Source organism: Macaca mulatta, chromosome 1 (assembly GCF_049350105.2).
Source record: "Macaca mulatta isolate MMU2019108-1 chromosome 1, T2T-MMU8v2.0, whole genome shotgun sequence".
NCBI lineage: Eukaryota > Metazoa > Chordata > Mammalia > Primates > Cercopithecidae > Macaca > Macaca mulatta.
In genome coordinates, this window is record NC_133406.1 from 107,821,659 (window position 1) to 107,846,274 (window position 24,616).

The 24,616-nt window shown below is 40.2% G+C and overlaps 1 protein-coding gene and 1 pseudogene across 2 annotated transcripts in view; both read left to right on the top strand.

Annotated features, from left to right (window-relative positions):
- AIM2 (absent in melanoma 2) overlaps positions 1 to 24,616 on the top strand; it is a 131,215-nt gene that overhangs the window by 81,766 nt on the left and 24,833 nt on the right. The gene's annotated exons all lie outside the window — the stretch shown is intronic.
- Positions 23,752 to 24,385, top strand: LOC114670291 (cell cycle checkpoint protein RAD1 pseudogene; annotated as a pseudogene).

The following is a 24,616-nucleotide window of genomic DNA, read 5'->3' on the forward strand; positions in this document are numbered from 1 at the left end:
GAAACATGGCCCCCGCTCACCATGTTGCAGGCTATGAGAAAGAAGAACTGTGGCCCAGACCGAGGGGCTCCATGGACGAGGGCTATAACACCCTCTTTGGAGGTCTGTGGTTTCTGGCATCTGGAAGCTTTTGGATGCTACTGCATTCCCCTTGTCCAGGCACCAGTGCTTGCGACAGAAACTGCTTGCAGTACTTCTGGTCCAGCTGTAGCCTCACATGGAGCCAGTGCCTATGCTGGCGCCTGAAGCTGCCTGCCCTGCCGCAGCAGCTGGAGTGCCTGGCTGTGTGCAGTGGCTGGACCCTACACTTGCTTGCTCACACACCCCTTGCTGCTTTGTGCCTGGCTGACCTTTGGCAGGCATGGGATCTGGGCTGGTAGTGCAGGCCAAGCACAGCCTGCCAGGCTGAGTATGTGGAATGAGCCCAGCAGACCCCAGCAAAACTCAGGCAAAGGTGCCACAGGCCACTGGGGTTTCTGGCTGGTGAAACAACCCCTGAAACATCCTGTGACACATATAATTCACTTATATTTCACACCAGCTCTATGTCGTAGGCACTATTATTGGTCCACTTTTCATAAAAGGACCAGAAAACACATTTGAGCACATCTCCTAGCTAGAAAGTGGTAGAAATGAAATTTGAACCCATGTATTCCATGCTCCAGAAAAGCATTGTCCAATAAAAATATAATGCAAGCACATGTATGATTTAAAATTTTCCAGTAGCTACCTCAAAAAAGTAGAAAGAGACAAATGAAGTCAATTTAATATGTCTGATTAAGCCCAATATATCCAAAATATTATCACTTCAACATGTAATCACTATAAAAATCACTAATAAGACATTTTACATTTTTTGTATTAAGTCTTTGAAGTCTGGTGTGTATTTTAATCTTACAGCACATCTTAATTTGAATGATAAATTTTAATCAGAAATATTTCGTTAGTATTTAGATTTCATAGAATTTAGTTGGAAATGAAGGTTTACATATTTAATTTATTTCAGTCATACTTATTTTCAGTAACTGAATTGAATATGAGTTTTAAATTAAAACTAAATATAATATAAAATTCAGTTCCTCAGTTGCACATTTAGGATGTTTGAGAGCTACGTGTGGCTTATGGCTGCTGCTGTGGGCAGTGTGGGTTCGGAGTCCATGCCTGCAGCCATGATGCCAGATTGCTTCATTATCAGGGGAGAAGCCCTCTTGTCACCGTGGCTCTGCCCCCATTTCCCCTACCCTGGGATAGTCTCTTTCCATCTTCTTCTCATGGGCTTTTCAGATCTTCTGACATTTAGCCCCTAATATTGGCATCCTCATATTCAGCATTAGTTTTCAAATACCCCAGTTTACAGAGACCATACCACCTACTTGGGGAAAGTGAAACTTTATTTTTATATATATATATATATATATATATATATATATATATATATATATATGGTGTAGGTTTTTCCTGTTATTTCTGCTTACTGGATCAGAAAATTTGGGATGACCCATCCTGGGGGAAAATAATAGCCAGACAGATTTATGCCAAACCCCATTACTTAATGAGGTTCCAAAACAGCTCCTGCAATTACTTTTTAAATCTCCTTACATCCTCCTTTGGCTGGCATGGGCGAATTTGGGAGAGAAAAGTGATTTGTCAGAAACAGAAAGGAGGAAACTCCCCCTAGAATTTCCTTTTCTATTGCAGATTTGTTATTCAGGAAGGCTATGGAAGTGAAAGTGAGAAGAAAGGAGAGGTGTGCAAGGCAGTGGAAAAAGGGAAGACTCAGGAGTGAGTGTATCTGTCTTGTATTCTAGTCAATGGTAAGCGCCACCCTAAAAATAAGGAAAATGATTATTTCAGTCACCTTGCTCATGTATGTCAGGCCTAGATCCAAAAGCAATGGGTTGAGGACTATGAAAATCTTCCTCCACCTACCCTTGTTCTAATTCCTGTCTTGGTGAGGTGGAAAGAGGAGATGGGTGTCTCTCCAGATTGACCTAGAGCAGGTTTTGCTGCTGTGACTGACTGTCTTTCTGAGATGAACACTAAGCTGAGGAATATTGTGAACCCATACCAACATAGTAGATGCAAAAAAAAAAAATATGTGGGAATTGTGAAAACTATGATGTATTATCCTGTTCTCACACTGCTATGAAGAAATATCCAAGATTGGGTAATTTATAAAGGAAAGAGGTTTAATTTACTCACAGTTCTGCATGGCTGGGGAAGCCTCAGAAAACTTATAATCATGGTGGATTCATTTCTTCACAGGGTGTCAGGAGACAGAATGAGCGCCAGCAGGGAAAATGCCGGAAGAATATAAAACTACCAGATCTCATGAGAACAGCATAGGGGAAACCACTCCCATGATCCAATTATCTGCCACTGGGTGCCTCCCACGACATGTGGGAATTATTACAATTTAAGATGAGATTTGGGTGGGGACCCAGAGGCAAACTATAACTTCCCACCCCTGGCCCCTCCCAAATCTCATGTCCTCACATTTCAAAACACAATCATGCCCTTCCAACAGTCCCCCAAAGTCTTAAGTCATTTCAGCATTAACCCAAAAGTCCAAGTCCAAAGTCTCATCTGAGACAAGGCAAGTCCCTTCTCCCTATGAGCCTGTAAAACCAAAAGCAAGTTAGTTACTTCTTAGATTCAATGGGGGTATAGGTATTGAGTAAATACACTCATTCCAAATGGGAGAAATTGGCCAAAAAGAAGCGACTACAGGCCCCATGCAAGGCCAAAATCCAGTGGGGCAGTCAAATCTTAAAGCCCCCAAATGATCTCCTTTGACTCCGTGTCTCACATTCAGGGCATGCTGATGCAAGAGGTGGCCTCCCATGGCTTTGGGCAGCTCTGCCCCTGTGACTTTGCAGGGTACAGCTCCCCTCCTGGATGTTTTCATGGGCTGGTGTTGAGTGTCTGCTGCTTTTCCAGGCACTTGGGGCAAGCTGTTTGTGGATCTACTTCCTGGGGACTGGAGGACAGTGGCCTTCTTCTCACAGCTCCACTAGACAGTGCCCCAGTGGGGACTCTCTGTAGGGGCTCCTATTTCATATTTCCCTTCCACACTGCCCTAGCAGAGGTTCTCCATGAGGGCTTTGCCCCTGCAGCACACCTCTGCCTGGACATGCAGGCATTTCCATACATCCTCTGAAATCTAGGCAGAAGTTCCCAAACCTCAATTCTTGTCTTCTGCATAACTGCAGGCCCAACACCACGTGGAAGGCTTGGAGCTTGCACCCTCTGAAGCACTGGATTGAGCTATACATTGGCCCCTTTTAGCCACAGCAGGAGTTGAAGAAGCTGGGATGCAGTGCACTGTTTCCCAAGGCTGCATAGAGCAGGGGGCACCTGGTCCCAGACCAGGAAGTGATTTTTCCCTCCTAGGCCACCGAGCCCCACCATGGGAGGGGCTGCTATATAGGTCTCTGACATGCCCTGGAGACATTTTCCCCATTTACTTGGTGATTAACATTTGCCTTCTCATTACTTATGCAAATTTCTGCAGCTGGCATGATTTTCTCCCCAGGAAATGGGTTTTTCTTTTCCACTACATTGTCAGGCTGCAAATTTTCCAAACTTTTATGATCTGCTCCCTCTTGAACACATTGCCACTTAGAAATTTCTTCCACTAGATACCCTAAATCATCTCTCTTAAGTTCAAAGTTCCACAGATCTCTAGGGCAGGGGCAAAATGCTGCCAGTTTCTTTACTGAAGCATAGCAAGAGTGATGTTTGCTCCAGCTCCCAAGAAGTTATTCATCTCTATCTGAGACTGCCTCAGTCTGAATTTCATTGTCCATATCACTATCAGCATTTTGGTCAAAACCGTTCAACAAGTCTCTAGCAAGTTTCAAACTTTTCCACATCTTCTTGTCTTCTGAGCCCTCCAAACTGTTCTAACCTCTGTCTGTTACCCAGTTCCAAAGTCGCTTCTACATTTTCGGGTGTCTTTACAGCAGTGCCCCACTATCCCAGTACCAATTTACCGTATTAGTTCATTCTCACGCTGCTATGAAGAAATACTCGAGACTGGGTAATTTGTAAAGAAAAGAGGTTTAATTGACTCACAGTTCTGCATGGCTGGGGAGGCCTCAGGAAATTTACAATCTAGGCAGAAGGCACCCCTTCTCAGGGCAGCAGGAGAGAGAGTGAGTGCCAGAAGGGGAAATACCAGACACATAAAACCATCAGATCTCATGAGAACCCACTCACTATCATGGGAACAGCATGGAGAAACCACCCCGCAATGCCCAGTTACCTCCTACCAGGTCCCTCCTACAACACGTGGGGCTTATTACAATTCAAGGTGAGTCTTGGGTGGGGACACAGAGCCAAACCATATCATATGAGTATATGTGATGTTGTCTAACATACCTATGATGAAAGCAAGGTGTACTTCTTGTTGTGTATGTAGATGAGACCCTGGGTCAACTGAATCTATACTTTGGCCTAGGGGATGGTAGATCTGGGAGCCATGTAGATGTAAATCCAGTGACAGTAATTTCATCCATTCTCAGTGCCCTTTAGATTTTACAAAGATTTTTCACTTCCATTATCTCACTTGAACTTCCCCAAAAGAACATAGAGCAGATATGACTAGCCTGCTGACACTGAGATTCGGGGGTTTAAGTGGTTCATTTGGGGTTACAGGACCAACTAGCCACACAACCAAGAACCAGGTCTTTGACTTTAGCCTCCTCTCCACTAAGCTTTGCTTTCCTCTACAGGAAAATGTAAGACAAAGGACACAGGAATGCAGATTCAATTGTTGTAAAGGAACATTATAGACTTTCTAGACCCTAGAGACTAATGCAGGCTTAGGTTCAGAATGGGTTTCATAGCCACTTCTCTACTTATTCCTGCCTCCACCTTTTGTAATAGGAACATCTGGAATTTCATCATTTCTCTCCAACTGACCCATTGTTCCTCTCCTTCCTGATTTCATGCACTCTTTCTTTCCTTCCTCCCTCTTTCCCTTGGTCCTGCTTTTTCTTCTTTTCTACCAAAAATATTCATTACATGCATTTGATGTATTAGATATTACAGAAGAACCAGAAAAATAAAGATGAACTTAAAAAAAATTTCCCTTGTTCACAAATGGTTTTATAAGGAGGCCAGACAGATCTTTTTAAAGTTGCAGTAGAAAAATAGTAGTGTCATATAGGAGAGAGTGTTTTATAGGTGAAGGTGGCTAAGGGTTGGGAAAGTCTTCATTAACATGGAGAGTCAAAAGAGCAAGGTCTGGAAGTGTGAGTAGGAATACCCTAAGCATTATAAGGTAGAGAAAGGGCAGACCATGTTTCTGGAAAGTTTACTTTGCATGATGATTTTGCCAGGTTTTATCTGTCAGTTCACTTATTGTGGGCATGGTGTCAGGGTCCTAATTTGATTGCAGACTGTACAGCCTTGGCTGAAGCACAAACGATTCCCGTGGTAAAAGCTAAAATGAGGGGATAAGGCTGGGAGTAAGAATGACATTTTGCTCTCATTTTTTTTTAAGGCCAGAGAAGGCAGTTATCAAAGCCAATGTGCAAATGTAAACCCAGTTGGGGGAATTATTTGAGGCTGGGGGATTTTCTTGCTGCTCTTTAAATGAGTCTCCCTTTTCTTGGGCTGATCTTGTTTTTAGAGGTAAGGTTAGGCCTGAAAGCCAAGATTAAGTGATCCTCTGGCTTTTGCTGGTAACATGGGAGGATCCTAGAGCTGTAGGGCATCCTCTATCAAGGAGAATCAATTCCAGCTGGGGAATTTGGGTACTTGGTTGCTGATCTGAGCAGACACCAGCCCATTAGGAGATGTAGTTATGTTCCTGCTTTCAATCCAAGCAGGTGACTTGAAAAAAGAAAAGTTGTTCCCTGAAATGGGCACAGAGTGGTGTGATAGGTCTAGTAGTCTTTGGGAGGGAAAAAAATAAAGTAGGTCTATGGTGACCTTGTGGATTGAATCCTGAGTTGTGCCTTAAGGGGCAAGTCACAATCTCACATGTGTGCATTTTCACCTGCCCTGCTTTCACCTCTGGTCTATTTTGTCCACCCAGTTCTGTGGCCACTCCCTGGAACTTTTCTTCTCTGAAGAGTAAAATTTGAACATTTTGCTCTCTAACTATTGCCTACCTGGCTCTGACTGTCCTTTCAATCCTGCGGCCAGTTGTCCCTGCCCTTTGTTTCCTCTTGCCCCATTCAGATCTGCAGTTTTCGACCTGTCTATTTTCTCAGTGTGTATTAGTCCACCTGCCTTCACTGCCTTTTCTGTTAAAGTTGAATTTCATGGTCCAGGGTGTTAATAACCCTTGCCATATTCTTAATTTTACGGACCCACCATTCTACTGTTAGAAGACCCCAACAGTCTGACTTTCTTGAACTTTCTCAAGGTGACTGAGCACTGATGGAAAAAAAAGTCACACAACCTTGAAGCTTGTGCCACTATGTTTTTAAGACTCTCAGACTCAACTGAGTCCTACCTTTTCAGTGGATTGAAGTGGCCTCTTTTTGTCATCCTGTTTTTTTCTCCATAGTACTCATCATAACCAGAAATTATCTCAGGAGTGTGGTTGTTTCTTATCTTCCTCCACTAAAGCTCTATCAGAAAGAGTCTTTGTTTATTCTTTCCTGTATCTCCAGCACATGGTACATACGGAGTATGGCACATGCTCAGAAGATGTTTGTTCAACAAACAGTCTCAGCTTAGATGTCACTAACTCCAGGAATTTTTCTCTAGTCCCTATCTCCTACCAAGTCTGACTTTATAGATTTTTCCTTCAGCATCCCGTCTTTTTCCATCATAGCATTTTCATACTGTATTCTCATTGCCTCTGTACTTATTTTCATCTTTCTCTAGGTCAGCAATACACAATAGAACTTTTCTTAATGCTGGAAATATTCTATATCTCTGTTGTCCAGTACGGTAGCCACTAAGCACATATGACTATGAAACACTTGGAATGTGGCTAGCATGACTGAAGAAATACATTTTTACTTTTATTAATATTTAATTTTAATTAATTTTGAATTGAAATAGTCATATATGGTTAGTGACAACTGTTGGAAAGCACACACGACTCTCGATTTTTCAGCTCTGTGAGGTAAGGGGCTGTCTGTATAGCTCTCTGTTGTATTTCTCAGGGCCAGCACAGTGCCTGGCTTGTGCCGCCAATATGAAGAAACTTGGGCACATAATCTGTAGATTGTGTGTCTCTTAGTGGTTGATCTTTTCCATGGCGAGATGAAAGTTCAATGTGAAAAAATTCTGTCTCAAAAGGATTTGGATATCTACACTGATGGATTTAAGATATTTAAATGATCATTACTGGATATGTGAAAGGTCTTCAGCTATGAGCTAGCATTAGCTGGTAGGCTTAAGATATCTGAATTCATGGTAGAAATTGCTTATTCTGACTCAACTCTGAACTATGCTATAGAGATTTTTTTAAATGTATTTTCATAAATTGTCTGGAGATGGACAAAATGAAAAAAATGAAGAAGACCCTTCCTGGGAATGTAACACTGTCTCAGAATGGCATTGAGTTTCACTTTATTTCTCCTTTGTGGCTGAGTGGTTTCAGTGCCTGCAATTCTTGAGTTAGAAAATTGATTTACTGATTTGGTAATGTGAATTAATACTTATAGTTTGTGTCATATAACAAGCATTCGTCTAAGTGTTTCATGTACATTAACTTATGTGATCCTCACAACAATTTCATTAAATAGGTACTGCTATTATCTCCATTTGATAGATAAGAAAATTTAAACATAGAAGGGGAAGGGACTTGACCAGGATTACTCAGATAACTTAGTTAAGTGGAGAAATGAGGATGTGAGACCAGGCATTCTGGTTCCAAAATCCATTCTCACTTGGATTGCCTACTGTATAATTACCTGTACTATCTTGTACTATCTCTCTGTTCTTAGCACAATTCTATACTTCATTATGACTGTGAAACTATGTGTGTCCACATGTGGTGAGAATTTCCTAAAGATAATGATTTTGGGTTGCAGGCTGGGAGGTGAGGGGACTGGAAGGAATAAAGAGTGGGAAGATGTAGCTATGGCCCAGGGGGCAATAATTCACCTTGGAGTTAGAAGCCTCTGTTTCTAATTCCTTCTAATTTATTCGTTTATGAAATTTGGGGAGATATTACCTAATTTTATTATTAAAATTACATGAAATATGTATGTGAAAGGGCTTCATCCTGAGCAGGGACTGAGAACCTGATGTATTGGCACAGTGGCTAGTAAGGAATGTCAGGTCTCAGAGACTACACCGTTACAAGACTTAGCGGTTTGCCTGAGACTGGGGCAGAATTCAGACTTTTCTGTCCCCTGCAGTTCAAGAATTCATGCCCTTATAGGGGTGAAAGAGAGGTAGGGATCTGCCTACTCCCCGACTTTATTTTCTTTCTTACTGTCCCAGATTTTCTGTGCCTTGGAGCTGCCTAAATCTCAGAGTAACCTAATGAGTAGGAAATCACCTAGATCACAAGCAGGTGACAATATTGAAGGATGAAGGGAATACTTTTTGTTTGTTTTTGTCACTAAAGGCCAGTTTAGTATCTGTATACCCCCCATCCCCCCCATCATCCTGCACCCTCGGGGAATGAAAGTTACCTCTAAGTCTTGAAGCAGTTCATGTCATACCTCTGCTCTCCAGCCTGCTGGCACCTACAAATAGTTACAGACATTCTTCTTCTTGGTTGGTCCTAGCTCTGACTCTACCAAGCCATAGTGTGTCTGCCCTGAGAGTGCCTTTTGCAATTCTGTCTATGATCATACCTCAGGAAAGAAATGGCAAGCCACAGAAATTACGAAAAACTTACAGAGGCAGTCTTACAAAGAAATAAATTTAAATTGTCTCTTAAAGCTGGAAAAGGAGCCCGTGTATATATAGAGCACCAAAATCCATAAATTTTTTAAGTGAAAATAAATAGCAATTTATTTATTAAATACTAGATTATTATTCCCCAGTGTACATGACACAACCAACGTTTATTAAGCTCAGACTATGAGCTATTCATTGTGCTAGGCGATTTACACATTATCCTGTTTCTCTTCATAACACTACTGCAAGATAGGCATTATATTTTTATTTTACAGACAAGAATCAGAGGTGGGGGGGCTAAGTAACCCTCCTAAAGTCAACTAGCTAGTGAATGAAGAAGTAGGATTTGAAGATGTATTTAAAATGTTTAAGTGTCTGCTCTTTCTACTACACAAAGTTGCCTCTCTTGAAGCACAAAGGAGAAGGTTGGGGCAACTAATTAAAGAAGGATCTTTTCAGCATACAGCAGCATGTGTTTATGTTGAATCAGGAACCAGCACCCTTGTCTCTGGTAGTGGAGTCATCCCAAAGCCCAGATGTACTCTACCAAGACAGTTTATAATCTGGCTTGTGATAACATGAGATTTTGTGAAAATGGACCTGTGTTATGTGATGACTGAAATTTTATTGAGATTTAATATGTGAAACCCTAGTCTAATTCCATACTCTTTGCAATTTCTTCTCAATTCGATCCCTCCTTTCACTATAATATCCCTGACATGAAAATGAACATCCATAGTCACCAGTATAAGGCATTGAATTAAAAGTTTAAGGCTGTCCTTTTTAGTGGTCTTACCTTCTTAGGGAAGTCCTGATAATATACTATACTCCTGATAATATAATATACCTGATAATATGATATTGCCAATTAAGAGACTAAAATGTTAAATGCTTCTAACCACTACAGATTTCCAAGCATCCCTTATAATATTTTAAGAGTATTTTTTTTTTCACTTCAAGGCAAGCATGGTACCTTAAAATGCTTAATTTACATACATTTTCTATATCAGACAAAGTAAACTAGGTATCTTTCAGCAAAGGAGGAAGGCCAAGAAAAAGGTGCAGAACATAGCAGAGAGCATTCTTGAGCACGTAGCTAGGAAAACAGAGGTAACAGAGGGAGCTGTCACGTAAGCAGAGGCCCTGTAGGCCGGGGTGGCAGATTCATTCACCTTTCTCTTCCTGAGCCCTCAGCACTGAGAATTCATAGCTCAGGTACATTTTCACAAAGTGTCTCAAAACAGAGCTCGTGCAACCACTACCAAATTGATTCGAGTTGACATTTATAACAAAAACTATTCTCTATCCATGCTTTATTTTTTTTCCTGCCTTGGGGAAACGGCTGAATCATTTCACAAATCTCTTAGGATACAGAGACAAAGAGAGAAGGGATAGATTTAAACGTTTTCTTCCTTTTGATTTAGACTGACTCTAATGCTTGATTATAGCGCATGTACAACAAAAATAAGCACTTCCCATAATTACATTAATTTATGGATAGCAGTGAAAATGATCTGAAGGGATTTCTGCAGAAGAGTTAATACCTGTAGTGCTTCTCTCTCTGGATGGTGGGATTATGAGTGCTGTTCTTTGTCTGCTTTTGTTTGGCTACCTTTTCTGGATTTTTTTTTCAGTAATGATTTAAATTGCTTTTGTAACAGACAAAAAGAAATGGCCTTAATAAAATAAATAATAATTTTTTTGATATTCAGTTTTTTTTTTTTTTACCTTTTTTGCATAAACAGCCTAGACTAAGAATAATTGGCCCCAAATAAATTAGACATACAAAGCAAAAAGGTAAAATGACATTCTGAGTTTTGGAAAGTTGATTTTTTAAATGTAAATCTTCATAAATCATTGCAAACAATTTTTATGGTATGTTAAGTTACTAATACTTAAAAAAATTCCGTGAGAACATTTGATTTCTTTTTCTTTTTTTTTTTTTTTTCAGAGACAGAGTCTCACTCTGTCACCCAGGCTGGAGTGCAGTAGTGCGATTTTGGCTCACTGCAACCTTTGCCTCCCAGTTTCAAGCAATTTTCCAGTTTCAACCTCCCAAGTAGCAGGGATTACTGGTGCATGCCACCACGCTCAGCTAAGTTTTTATATTTTTAGTAGAGACGAGGTTTCACCATGTTGGCCAAGCTGGTCTCGAACTCCTGACCTCAAGTGATCCACCTGCCTCGGCCTCCCAAAGTGCTGGGATTATAGGCCTGAGCCACCGCACCCGGCCTTGATTTCTTAAAATTGTTGAATACTACATACAGAATACTTTTAAACAATGTTTAAGGTGTAAAAGTACACCAGCTCAACGAACAGTGATGTACCTACCACCCAATTTATGAAATATTAGTATTAGATTGGTGCACAAGTAGTTGTGGTGTTTGCCATTACTTTTAAATGGCAAAAACTGCAATTATGTTTGCAGTAGAATAGAATATTCTAATAGAATATTATCCTATTAGAATATTATCATTATTTCTGAAGCTCCTGTGTGTCCTCTGTTTCTAGCCACTTTCCACTTCCCTGAAGTTACACCTAATTTTGTGTCTTATTATCTCTCTGCTTTTCTTTTAAGTTTTATAACAATGAACAATATATTAAGTTTTTACACATTTTTGTAATTTAAATATGCCAAATGTAGTGGCTCACACCTGTGATCCCAGCACTTTGGGATGCCGAGGCGAGCGATCACGAGGTCAGAAGATCGAGACCACCCTAGCCGACATGGTTGTCTCTACTACAATACAAAAAAAAAAAAAAAAAAAAAGCCAGGCATGATGATGGGCACCTGTAATCCCAGCTACTTGGGAGGCTGAGGCAGGGGAATCACTTGAACCTGGGAGATGGAGGTTGCAGTGAGCTCAGATTGTGCCACTGCACTCCAGCCTGGCGACAGAACAAGACTCCGTCTCAAATATATATATATTTAAATAAAGAAATAAAATGTGACATACATTCCTCTGTAACTTGCTGATCTTCATTTATATCATAACTGCAGTTCATTTTCACAGCTGTAATGTATTCCAGCACATGAGTATCCATGAATGTGCCACAATTTATTTGTCCCTTTGACAGGTTTCCTCTTTTTTGGCTTTAACAGTGCTGCGAAAAGTTTCGCTGGGACTGGGAGTGCTGTGTCTTAAGATGTATGCATCTTCAAAATTAATAGATAATATAACATTATGTTCCAAACAAGTTGTATCTCCCTATGCTACCAGTAGTGAGTAAGATTTCCTATTTGTTAATCTGTAGGAAATATTAAATCCAATTTTTCTCCCAGAATTCAATGTGTTCTGTCTACGTCACTGCACTGACCCTCAGGAGATTTAGATGCCTTTTAATATTATATAGCTAGGAAGGGGAATTGAAGTATCGTGCTAGATCTTGTAGAATTATATATATGCTGTCATTAGTACTTCTTTTCTATTAGTAAGTGGCAAAGTTGTGTGTGTTCGTGTATTTGTATGGGTTAATGTGCTTTCAGTATTTTATTTTTGCAGAATCCGGTTGGTATGGGGTTAAGATTTCAGCCTCTGGAAATACATTTTCTGGGATCCAATTATTTATTTATTTATTTATTTTTTGAGACAGAACCTCACTGTGTCGCTGAGGCTGGAGTGCAGTGGTGTGATCTCAGCTCACTGCAACCTCTGCCTCCTGGATTCAAGCAATTCTGCCTTGGCCTCCCAAGTAGCTGGGATTACAGGTGCCCGCCACCATACTTAGCTAATTTTTTTGTATTTTTAATGGAGACGGGGTTTCACCATGTTGACCAGGCTGGTTTCGAACTCCTGACCTCAATTGATCCACCCATCTCCACCTCCCAAAGTTGTAGGATTACAGGCATGAGCCGGTGTGCCCAGGCCCTGGTATCAAATTTTGACTCCTCTACTTACGTAAAGCTTTGTAACCTCAGGCCAGCAACCTATCCTCTTCCCTCTGCATCTTGGTTTCTCTGTCTGAACGTGGGTAACAATTGTTCCTATTCTTCGGGTTGTGGCTGGGCCTAGAGAATACTTAGGACATGAGGATTCACCTCCTTCTCCACTTCCTGACATGGGGTTGCCTATGCTTCACCTCTCCCACCTTACCCTTCACCGTGTTCTTCCTTTTCCTTAGAAAATAAGCTTTAACATCCTTCAGTCTGATAATATGGACCTGGGTCAAGAACAGGGGCCAGTCTCTAATCTGTGTAATTGCGGAGTATGTATTTTGGAGTTTAACTTTATGCATAGTTAGGGCTAAAATTGTTATCTGCTATTACAAACTCCTGCTGCATATATATTTATAAAATTTAGGTCATCTTCTACATATTATGTAGTAACTTAATTGTTTTCAGCTTATGCAACATGGTGAATCATTTCCTGAGTCACTTTGGTGGTTAGTCTCTTAGTTTTGCATGTTCAGATAATATTTTCATGTTTTACTGTTAAAATTGTGAATAGTCATTTGTTTAAATGAGTTTATATATTTGTTTCCTACAGTAAATATCAGGAACTAGACATGTTAGGTTATAATTGCCCTCTTATTTCAATAATTTTTAATTCATGATATGATGACTCACCTAAGTATTTCACTTAATTGTTTTTTTCCTTAATTTGAACATTAGAAATAGGGCTATGTTTAGGGTGTGCATGCCCTTGGGCAGTCACCCTGTGTTTCTTCTGGCCCTGCTACATTGCTGACTCCAGTGGATACCATTTACTTTCTGTTCTGTGTGTCCTTGAGGCCCCTTTCATGCTACAATATTTTTATAGGTGATGGCAGTTGAAGCATCCCCATTCTAAGCAGGCCCTTTTCAGTAGAGAGGGACGAAGCCACCGTTTTTGCTTTGGCAATTGCTGGTGTGTCAGTGAACACACACACACTCATAACATTTCTTACCACTTCCTTACACATCACCCCCTGAGTTACTCTCCAAATACCTTCCCCCAAGGGCACCCAGAGGGCAGGACTTCAGCTGGCTGCCTTGATTCATCCCATCCTACAGATTGCTCTGAAAACAGAGATGATCAGGATAATGTAACGATTGCACTTTATAAGTATATAATTTTATTCATTGTCACCAGTTACATGCTGGCCATCCTCAAGCATGTAAGATAGTCTTGTAACTTGTGAATCTTCAGAAATCAGAGGAGTTTCTCCTCCTCTTCACTGATGACAGTAGTCAAAAGGGACCCAGCCTAGAATAAGTAAAGGGAAAGGCAGAGCCTACCAAAGCATGTCGTGACAAATATGTCATTGTGGACTGACTCTACCCAGCATTTTTCAGTGGTTGTAATGCCACACATGGCTTTAAGGAATTAATAGGATTGGAGACAAGCTTTTCTGTCTTCTATACTTATAAGACCAAGAATGGCTCAATATAAAAAATGTAACCTTTATCCCATAATTCTCTTTTCTAGCTGTATTATCTGTTACTTTATTAAGTAACATTTAAAGTTATTTTTATTAATTATTTTTACCATTCTCAGGACCATACAAGCCAATTTCTACAAGTCTAGCATTAGGATTGCGGTTTCTCCTTTAATGGTGATTCATCTTTCCCACATACAGCCTGCCCCTTCATTCTCATATTTCCATTTCAGTAAGAGACTGAAAGAGAAGAGAGGCCAATAGGAAGATACACAGGAAGAAGAATACCAGGAGGGAGTGATGGTGCTGAACACAAGGGAGCCATTTGAGGTGGAATCTTTGAAACTCACACATTTTATGCTAATGTGGTAGAGGTTGCTTAGGGAAAGTCTTTAGCATCAATGTAAAAGACAATTTTTAACTCAAAGAATGATCAAAAATTATTTCCCTGATGGTTTCCTAGAGTCAAACCATGCCTTACACATGTTTGATGCTGACTCTGACAGAGGGATCTGTGTCTTCAGTTACCATGTCAGTAGACTAGACAAACAGCTCATGGTAAAAAATAAAAGACAAACAAATAACCTCCCAAACACAACCTCGTAGGAAAGATAATAAGAGTTTTCACCTTAAGGTAAAGTTTTGGACTTGGTCCGAAGTGTCCATAGAAGACATTTATTTAGAGATAAAAACAAAAACAACATTGAAAGGCATGGAATTTTAGTGGCAGGGTGACAATTACAATGACAAAATTATGAAATGTGAAGCAATCACACACTTTCTAGCAGCATGCGAGAGAGACTGATTCATAGACTTTAAATTCATGTATTATTTTTACCTTGTGGTATATTTTTGCACATTATACTCACATCCTTTTCTGGTGTATGTATCTTTACACTGCATTCCTGCACTTTATTTAAAGTGACAGTAATTGTGAATATGACTGAAGTTAAGAGTTGAAATGTCATCTTATGTTGGGTCCCCAAGAAACAGACTGTTAGATTTGCCTGCAAGAAGTTTATTAGTGGGTGCTCTTGGTAACATCTATAAAGGAGAGAGGGAAAATGGGTTGGGCAGAGGGAGAAGTTAAATTGTAATGAGGGCTGCAGCCAATTCCCCTGCGAACCCTAGAACTGGGATGGCCTCTAGTTATGCCTAAGTGAGGCAAGAAGGCTGTGACCTTGAACCTCCTCATAGACCAATCTTTGGTTTCAGGCTTTCTCCACAGAAGGATGCAACTTTGGGGAAGGCAGTTCCCTTCAGCATAGGGCAGTCCTGGAACACAGAGTCAGGTGTCAGCTGTAACACTTCTAGCAGCTGGGAGAATAGGCACTTTGGTTGCCGGGTTGAGGGATCTAGATGGAACAGCCTTCAGTCCAGTTACTGAAAACAAGTAGTTACTGAACTAAAACTAAAAACCAATAGAATAGGCAGGGCAGAGATGAAAGAGCAGTGATTTATGGAAAGCCTAGAAGAATAACTTTGTCATAGAAAACCATGTGTATATTCTTGTGATCATGTGATTCTGGGAGTCAGGGTACATGTTTTGAGTGGCCATTTTTGTTTTGACTGGTACATAATTTAAAGAACTAAGCAGAGTGATCCCATTTTTTTTTTCTTTTGTTTGCTTGTTTCGTTTTGCATTCAGCTATCCTGAGAGTAAAAGAGTGAAACTAGGAAAGAAACTTCTTAAGGAAGAACCAGATAGTGAAACTAAGCAGGGGAGCCTGTAGGTAAGGGGGTTGAACAAACAATCCAACACAAGGGCTTCTTCAAGCAAGTGACATGCTGTATGTCTACTTCCTGTGCTTCTATTTCCTGATCTACTGTGGTTTTTATCCTTTTGGTTATGGAGTTGAACTTCTTCATTTTGCCACCAGGAGGCAGTGTTTTGTAGTGCTTAGGAGGATGTGCTTTGGTTATGCCAGGTGAAGTTCAAATCTTATTTCTACCATCCACTAATTGTATGACCTTGGTCCATTCACACGACACTGCTAAGCCTCTATTTTCTCATCTATAAAATAAGAATAACAACAGTACTCACTTTGCAGGATTGTTTGGAATATTAAATTGAAATAATGCTTGTAAGCACCTAGGTCAGAAGCTCACAGCTGGTCTCTCATGCCAGAAATGGTCTCCCGGGCTCACAGCTGGTCTCTCATGCCAGAAATGGTCTCCCGGGCTCACAGCTGGTCTCTCATGCCAGAAATGGTCTCCCGGGCTACAGACACATTTTCCATCTCATACAAATGACAGTCCTTAACCAAGTTTTCTTAAGAAACTAGTCAGTGTTTTCTTTGAATAAAGGATAAAGGAAGGCAAGAAGATGTAATGGGTTTGGTGATGAACTAAGTTAAAGTGTGAATATGGAGATACCCGTGAATACAGCTGCTCTTAGTCATTGTTGCAGTCCATTTTGTGTTGCTTATAACAGAATACCTGAAACTGGGTAATTTATAATGAAACGAAATTTATTTTTTACAGTTCTGGAGGCTGAGAAGTCCAAGGTTGAGGAGCCCATCTGGTGAGGGCCTTCTTGCTTGTGGGAACTCTGCAGAGTCCCCAGGCAGCAGAGAGCATCACCCCAGGCAGCTTAGTGAGCTAGCTTAGGTCTCTCTTCCTCTTCTTTTAAAGCCACAAGTCCCACTCCCATCATAAGCCATTAGTCCATTAAGCCATTAATCCATTCATGAGAGCAGAGCCCTCATGACCCATCACCTCTTCAAGACCCCACCTCTCAATCTTACCACATCAGGGATTAAATTTCAATGCAAGTTTTGAAGGAGACAAATATTTAAATCATATCAGACATCAATACATAGAAAGAAAAAGCTGCAGTTATTTAGATACTGCAGTTTCATTGAAGATGGGGCTTGGTGGAGGAACATCATTTGCCTCTGTTGAGGCATATGTTTTGATATTGAATTGGGGAAAACCAGACTGAAGCTGTAAGTCATGCCCTTGACATTATGAAGCAGCAAACATCAGGCCCAGCTGAGTCATGCAGCTCCTGAATCCTGGCATTCCTTCCTCTCATGGTTCTAAGGCATGTTTTTTTATTGAAAAAACATCTTGGCCACATGTTCAGGAAGATGTAGGATCCAAGTGTCAGAGACACAACTTTTGTGACACACCTCAAAGTCATTTTCCAGAGGCACTTCAGTCACCCTCAGACCTCAAGCAGGCCTGATAACATCAAAATTATCCCGTGCCTCATCTATGCCTCTTCCTCTTTTTCTGTCCACCCGATGTTCCACCTAGAGACCCAACTTATCACCAGTTGCATTAAGTCTTTCCACTATTTTGTAATTTCCCTTCATCTACTTTGTTAAATGAGAAACAGGAAAGAAGTAAGAATAAACTGAAAATTTTTTAATTATGCAAAAAAACTTAGGGATCAAAGGATCACTCTGGCAATGCAGAAATCTACCAAACTCTGCCATTTATCACTATTATATTTAAAAAATAGACTTGGCAGCGTGGTGGCTTACGACTGTAATCCCAGCACTTTGGGAGGCCGAGGCAGGTGGATCACTTGAGGTCAGGAGTTCAAGACCAGCTTGGCCAACATGGTGAAACCCCATCTCTACTAAAAATACAAAAATTAGCTGGGCATGGTGGTGGGCACCTGTAATCCAAGCTACTCGGGAGGCTGAGACAGGAGAAGTGCTTAAACCTAGGAGGCAGAATTTGCAGTGAGCCGAGATCGCGCCACTGCATTCCAGCCTGGGTGACAGAGCAAGACTCCATCTCAAAAAAAAAAAAAAAAAAAAAAAAAAAAAAAAAAAAACTTTCCAGAATAAAGGAAAAGCCTGGCATTGCTTTTTATAACATACAGATGGCATCATAGGTTCTTAAGAATTTATTAATAATTGATTAATATAAATGTTGGGCTGTAAATACCAGAATCATCCTCCTGATCCCCCCATCCTTGTCTTCAGGTATGCTTCCACAGTTCAGCACAAATATGGTTCCTTCCACTGACATTTAAATGTTACCTTAGTCTCAGCCATGGTGATCATTGTTTTTTTTTTTTTTTATTGCAACCTCACCTGACTGCCATCATCCTTACCATCTCCCCTGACTCAGCCCTATCACTAGAATTGTCCATATAAAAGACATTGAGTAGTGTAGGGGTCAAGGAAAAGGGAAGAAGTAGAGACTGTTGGGTTGGGAGCCTACGTTAGTGGGAGAGTTGTGGTTCCGTTAACAGTAAAAGGGAAGTAAGAATGAGAAAGTACTTAGAGTCCTAAGACAATCAATGATTTAGGATATGTAAAGGTTGAATTTTTCATTATGCATTTAAATAAAAATGTGTAGTACAAAGTTTTAAATGTACACTTGGAGTTTTAAGGTGGTGAGTCTTGGTGATTCGAGTTTGTAATTATTTTATACAGATTCAGTTTCTGCCCACAAGGAGTTTATACACTTCACTGAAAAAGGCAGACAAGACATTAGACCTCATAAAACAATATATTGATAGTCATAATAATAACGGATAGAGTTTACTGAGTTCTTTCTATCTTTCAGTTACTTTGCTTAGTGTTTTAAATGTGTAAATTCTTAATTTTCACAACACCTTCTAGGATTAGGGACTGTCAGCCTTCAGTAGATTAAGAGACCTGCTCAAGACCACACAAGTGGGTGGAGCAGGGATTTTAACCTGCACGGGTATGGTGCCCGAGCGTGTGAGTTTACTTCTTTCCACTTTTGGTGTGATGGAATGTCCTGGAGATGATGGAAAAATAAACAACAGGAGCACTTAACTCAGACTTGGGCTTGCAGGATTTGACAATAGTTTTGGAGAAAGTGAGATATAAAGAAAGACCTGGAGGTGAGTAGGAATTAGCCAGATGGGGGAGGAGGATGAAGTAGAGGGTGAGGTATGTTCAGATTCTCCTGGAGCCTAGTGTATGTGGGCAGAGGGAGGCCAGGAAAGGTCTGGCCCCAGAGCTCTCTGATGAGCTGGCCAAAAGGAAAGCAGAGACAGCCTCATGTCACAAACAAAGCATCCATGTTTACGAGGTGGAAAGAGGAGAGATACTGACAATGAGGACAAAGATAAGTGGTTCAGAAGCTGGAAGAGCTTTAGGATCTATTGTCTGGCTTTTATTAATATTTTTGCCTCACCCTTGTTGTCTTTTTACCTGCTCCCTGTTTCAGTACATTGAGATCAAATACAAGTAGAGGAAACCAAATTAAACATCATAGAATGATGGGTAAAATCTGGTGGAAGCAAATAATTATCTGTTGGATATTTCCTAGATCTGAAACAGGATTTGCTAGATCTGAGCCCTATCCTTCTTTCCCCTCACACTCCACCGCCAGCTTTATTGAGGTATAATCAACAAATAAAAATTGTATGTATTTGTAGTATACAATGTGATGTTTTGATATTTGTGTACATTGTGAAATGATCCTATAATCAAGCTAATAAACATGTCTGCCACCTCACATATTGTGTGTGTGTGTGTGTGTGTGAGAGAGAGAGAGAACATTTAAGATCTACTCTCTTAGCAATACTCAAGTACACAGTACACCACTGAGTGTCGTCTTCCTTGAAATACTCTTTGCCTTGCCTTCCAGCACTCCACCAGGTCTGGCTTCTTTTCTCTACTGCTCTGACCTTTCTTTGTAAGTCTTCCTTCTTGACTCTTCCTCTTTAGCCCAATCACTTGCTGTCTGAGCTCTACGTGGCTTGGAGGCCTGCCCCCTTCTCATTCATGGTGGCCTCTCCTGACAGTCTCATCCTGTTCTGCAGTATCGGCTGCCATCTGTATTTGGATGCTGCCCACGTTACTGTCTGGAGTTCTGACCTTTTATCTAAGCTCCAGGCTCATATATTCAATTAAACATCCCCATTTACATATCTCATGGGCACTTCAAACGCAACACCTCCAGCGCTAAACCCACATTTTCCTCACTTACTTTGACCTGCTCCTCCTTGGGTGCTCCCTGTCTCTGTAATGACACTATCATTTACCTACTTTCCTGAGCCAGAAATCTGGGAGTAATTCTGGAATCCTTCTCTCTCTTGAATGAGTTTTTAGTGGCCATGTGTCACATTTGTGCCTTCCCAGAATCTTTTAAATAATTCACATGTAATAATTCTCATGTCCCCAACGCAGAAGACAGGAGTCAAATTCTCAGTTTCTTTTTCTTGCAACCCAGATGGACACAGGTGACCTAGGCTTGCCCTGTCAGATGCTTCCAAGGGGGGCTTGATTTAGAAGTCATCAACATGAGAACCTGGCTCTCCATGGAGTTTCCATCTTGCTGATGCAGCTGGCTTCAGAGACATCTGGGTTTTAGGCAATAGCAGCAATTGCAAAGTACATACGGAAGTGGCAGTTGTACTGTAGATTGAGCAATTGCAGTGTTGTCAGGTCTTGGCATTATATGTTTATGGAACAGAAACAGTGAACTTATTCAGAATAGTTTTGTTGCCTGGTTTGGTGTGTGTGTATGTCGGTGGAGGGAGAAGGTGTGGGAAACACAGTTTTGTTTTTTGTTTTTCTTTTATTCTGTGAGTTTAGTCTTGACTTTGTTCCTTCAGTCCTTCAGATTCTCCAATGATCTCTGAGGAGGGTGTGTGTGTGTGTGTGTATTTCAGACAGGGTTTTGCTCTGTCACTCGGGCTGGAGTGTAGTGGTGTGATCACAGCTCACTGCAGCCTCAAACTCCTAGACAATCAAGTGATCCTCCTGCCTCAACCTCCCAAGTAATTGGGACTACAGGCATGTGTCACCACACCCTGCTAATTTTTAAAATTCTTTGGAGAGACAAGGTCGCTGTTTGTTGCTCAGGCTGGCCTTGAACTCCTCGCTTCAAGTGATCCCCTCGCCTTGGCCTCCCAAAGCGCTGGGATTACAGGCATAAGGCACCGTGCCTGGCCTGGGTTTAATATTTTTAATAAAGTTTCTGTTTCCTTAAACTATCAAAAATAGCTTATGTTGTTTGCAGTAGGAATCTTGAGCAATTCAAGATAGTTGCTTTCTCTCCAATAGAAAGTCTAGCTGTGTTTTGAGCTGTGTGAAAGGAGAAGGGAAGGATGTGGTAAGCAAGAACCAGAAATAAGGGCTTGGAAGAGGGAAGGCCCTGACTCTCCAGGGTTTTTTTCATTTGATCACATTATATAGAATATATAAATTATGTACAAATATGCCAAAAACAGGGCAGAGTGATGGAAAGAGAATTGGAATTTTAGAAAATAATTGGGTTTAAATTCTGACTATACCACATACTAGCAGGGTACTCTAGAGCAAATGACTTAACTTCTTTAAATTCTGTTCCCTCACTTATGGGTTGCAGTTAATATTTTTACCACATAGAGTGGTAGGGTTACATGAGATAACCTGTGAAAAAGACCTCTCACTTATTGGCTTACTGGCTGAGTGGTAAAGGTTAGCTCTCTGTGCCAGAGGCAATCAGGGACTCTAGAGAACTCATCAATAATTGGTTATATATAGGTGGTCCATAAGTATTGACTGTTCAATTCCATTGGCACTCTTTGTATTTCCATATGTTAAAACTCTTATTCCTTCTAATAGGAATCGTCCAAGTGCGTTATTTTCTTTAATTGGACCTTTCCAAATTCACTTAGCTGGAAGTAATGAATTCTATTTCTGAAATATTATTATATTTTATCATAGATCATATTTGGATTAATAGTGTAGAATATAGATCCTTAGGATGGTATAGAATATAGAGCCTTAGAATAGGAAGATACTTTGGTGAGCATTTAGTAGAGCTAAAATTTAGTAGAGCTAAATGGTATAGAATATAGAGCCTTAGAATAGGAAGATACTTCAGCGAGCATTTAGTAGAGCTATTTATGTTTTAAATTTATTTTCATTCAATTATTATATTACTATTGATTGAAATTCAACAATATTACAAGGATGATAATAAAAGAGTAGTCCCCTGCCTCATACCTTCCCACTCCCAATTCCCACTCACTCGAGGCAACGTTTTTTAACCTTTCATAATAATATGTTATCTTCCTAGTTTTCAATTTTAGCCACTCCATTATCTATTGATTTGCTGCAATAGAAGATACAAATTTGGTTTTCTTACACCTCTTTTCTTACATTGTTGGAACCCTACATCTTACCAATACATGTGCATTGTCTCTCTTCCTACTTTCCCAATATGGTCATTTCACAATTGTTGATTAAATCATTGTTTGGTGTTTTAAATTACCATAACTCTCTAGATAAAACTAATCGTTAAGCCATGTAGTATGGTTAGATTCCTTCTTTATGCATCTTTATTTTTTTCTGAAGTCAGTGACACATCTTTAATAATTTATTCCATCTTGATGTGCTTATTGCTAATTATTTTAAGAAATCCAAAATAGTAAAATTTCTCTCAAAATAAATTCAGGTAATTTCTCTGCAACCACCCACTACCTGCAACACTTATATTTCACACACTTTTTCCTTAGGAAATATTCTTTTTTGAGCTTTCTGTCCCCCTGCTTTGAACAAGTTTCAGTCTAGCTCTGTACAAGTCAAAGTTCAAGGGCTTCTGGTCACCATTTTCCTGGGGTGACATCATCCTTGTTGACTGAATGTTTGTGTTACCGCCAAAATTCATATGTTAACATTTTAACCCCTAATGTGATGATATTAGGAGGTGGGGCTTTGGGGAGGTGATTAGATCTTGAGGGTATGGACTTCGTGAGTAGGATTAGTACTCTTATACTACGTGGGATAGTGCCCAGGGAGCACTTTCATCTCTTCTGCCGTGTGAGGACACAGCAAAAAGCCGTCATCTTGGTAGGTGTGGTGGCGCACACCTGCTGTCCAGGAGTTAGAGCCCAGCTTTGGCAACATGGCAAGACCTTGCCTCTAAGAAAAAGAAAAGAAAAAAGATGGCTCCCTGTGAACCAGGAAGCAAGTCTTCACCAGATACTGAATATGCTGGTATGTTGATCTTGGACTTCCCAGCCTCCAGAATTGTGAGAAATAAATGTGTATATAAATTGTTGTTTATGAGCCACTTAGTCTATAGTGTTTTTGTTATAGAGGCCCAAACAAACTAAGACATGGAGATTCCTGAATAATTTTGTTCCTTCCTTACATGTACATGTAATTATAATTATCAGCTAGGTATAGAAGACTAGGCTGAAAATTGTTTTCCTCAAATGTTAAAGGAATTGCTCCACTCTCTTGTAGCTTCTAGTGTGGCTGTCAAGAATGCCAATTCTATTCTCATTCCTAATCCTCAGATATGATCTATTCTTTCTCAGGAAGCTTTTAGGATCTTCTCTCTCCTTGGTGTTTTGTAATTTTAAAAGCATGTTGCTAGAAAAAAAGAAAGACCTAAAAATCAATCACCTAAGCTCCCATATTAAGAAACTAGAAAAATAAGAGTAAATTAAATGCAAAGTAAGCATAAGAAAATACAGTTTTAAAAAATTAGAGCCGAAATCAATGAAATTGAAAACAAAAATTAAGAGTGGCAGGAGCTGCTCCACTTCCTCCTGTTTTCAGGGAGCTGGAGCTTACTTCTCCAGGGACTTGGCTAGGAAGGGCTCTCTAGCGTCTGGGCCACACTGCAAAGGCTGGAGTGTTTTAAGAGTTTACATGTCAGGAAGAGTCTGTTACTTTTCAAATTAACTTAATTGTCCTTTTAGACTGTTTATTTTTGGATCAAATCCTATGCCAGGGATTTTAACTGCACTTTGAATGTATTACCAAGGTTATGGTGACCCTTAGATGCTATTTTTGGAAGAAGGAGGAACGGTGACAGTCTGCAAATCAATACTCGAGAGCCTGAGGAGCCTCTGGATTTTGACTTCTGCAGTACCAATGTTATTAATAAAATTATTCTGCAGTCAGAGGGGCTCTGAAGCATTTCCCAAATTGGATGTGATGACTGAGGTCCTACAGATTATCATGTCTCCTGACAAGCATTATTTCAGGTTATCTACTTTTGGAAATTTAGAAAGTTTGCAACTTGACTTCCAAAGATTTTTATTTGATGCAAGCATTTCATTATAATCAGACCCAGGTCAACAGATTTGATTTATTTGCTGATACCTTTTACAAAGACATTAGTCCTATATTGCAAGGTATTTTATTCACACAAATAACAGGATTTCTTTCATTATAGTATGTGATTAGAATGAATGGGGCAAATACGTTTTATGGAATATTACTGTTGCCCTGATTAAGAAGTTCCTGAATCTGAGGCTTGAGTATGATGGTTCATTGTGATGTTTATGTGTACATTCATGATAAGTTGAGTTCTCATTCTGAGTATAAAAATCTTCATAATTTCTTATTGAATTTTCTATAGAGAAGATGCATGGAGAAGATAAAAGCAAGGTCGTCCCTGTACCCTAATAGCTATGTATTTTGTGAACAAATGCTTTCATGAAGTCATAGATTATCTGGTATTAGACTGTCCTGTGGCTCTGTCTTTTGAA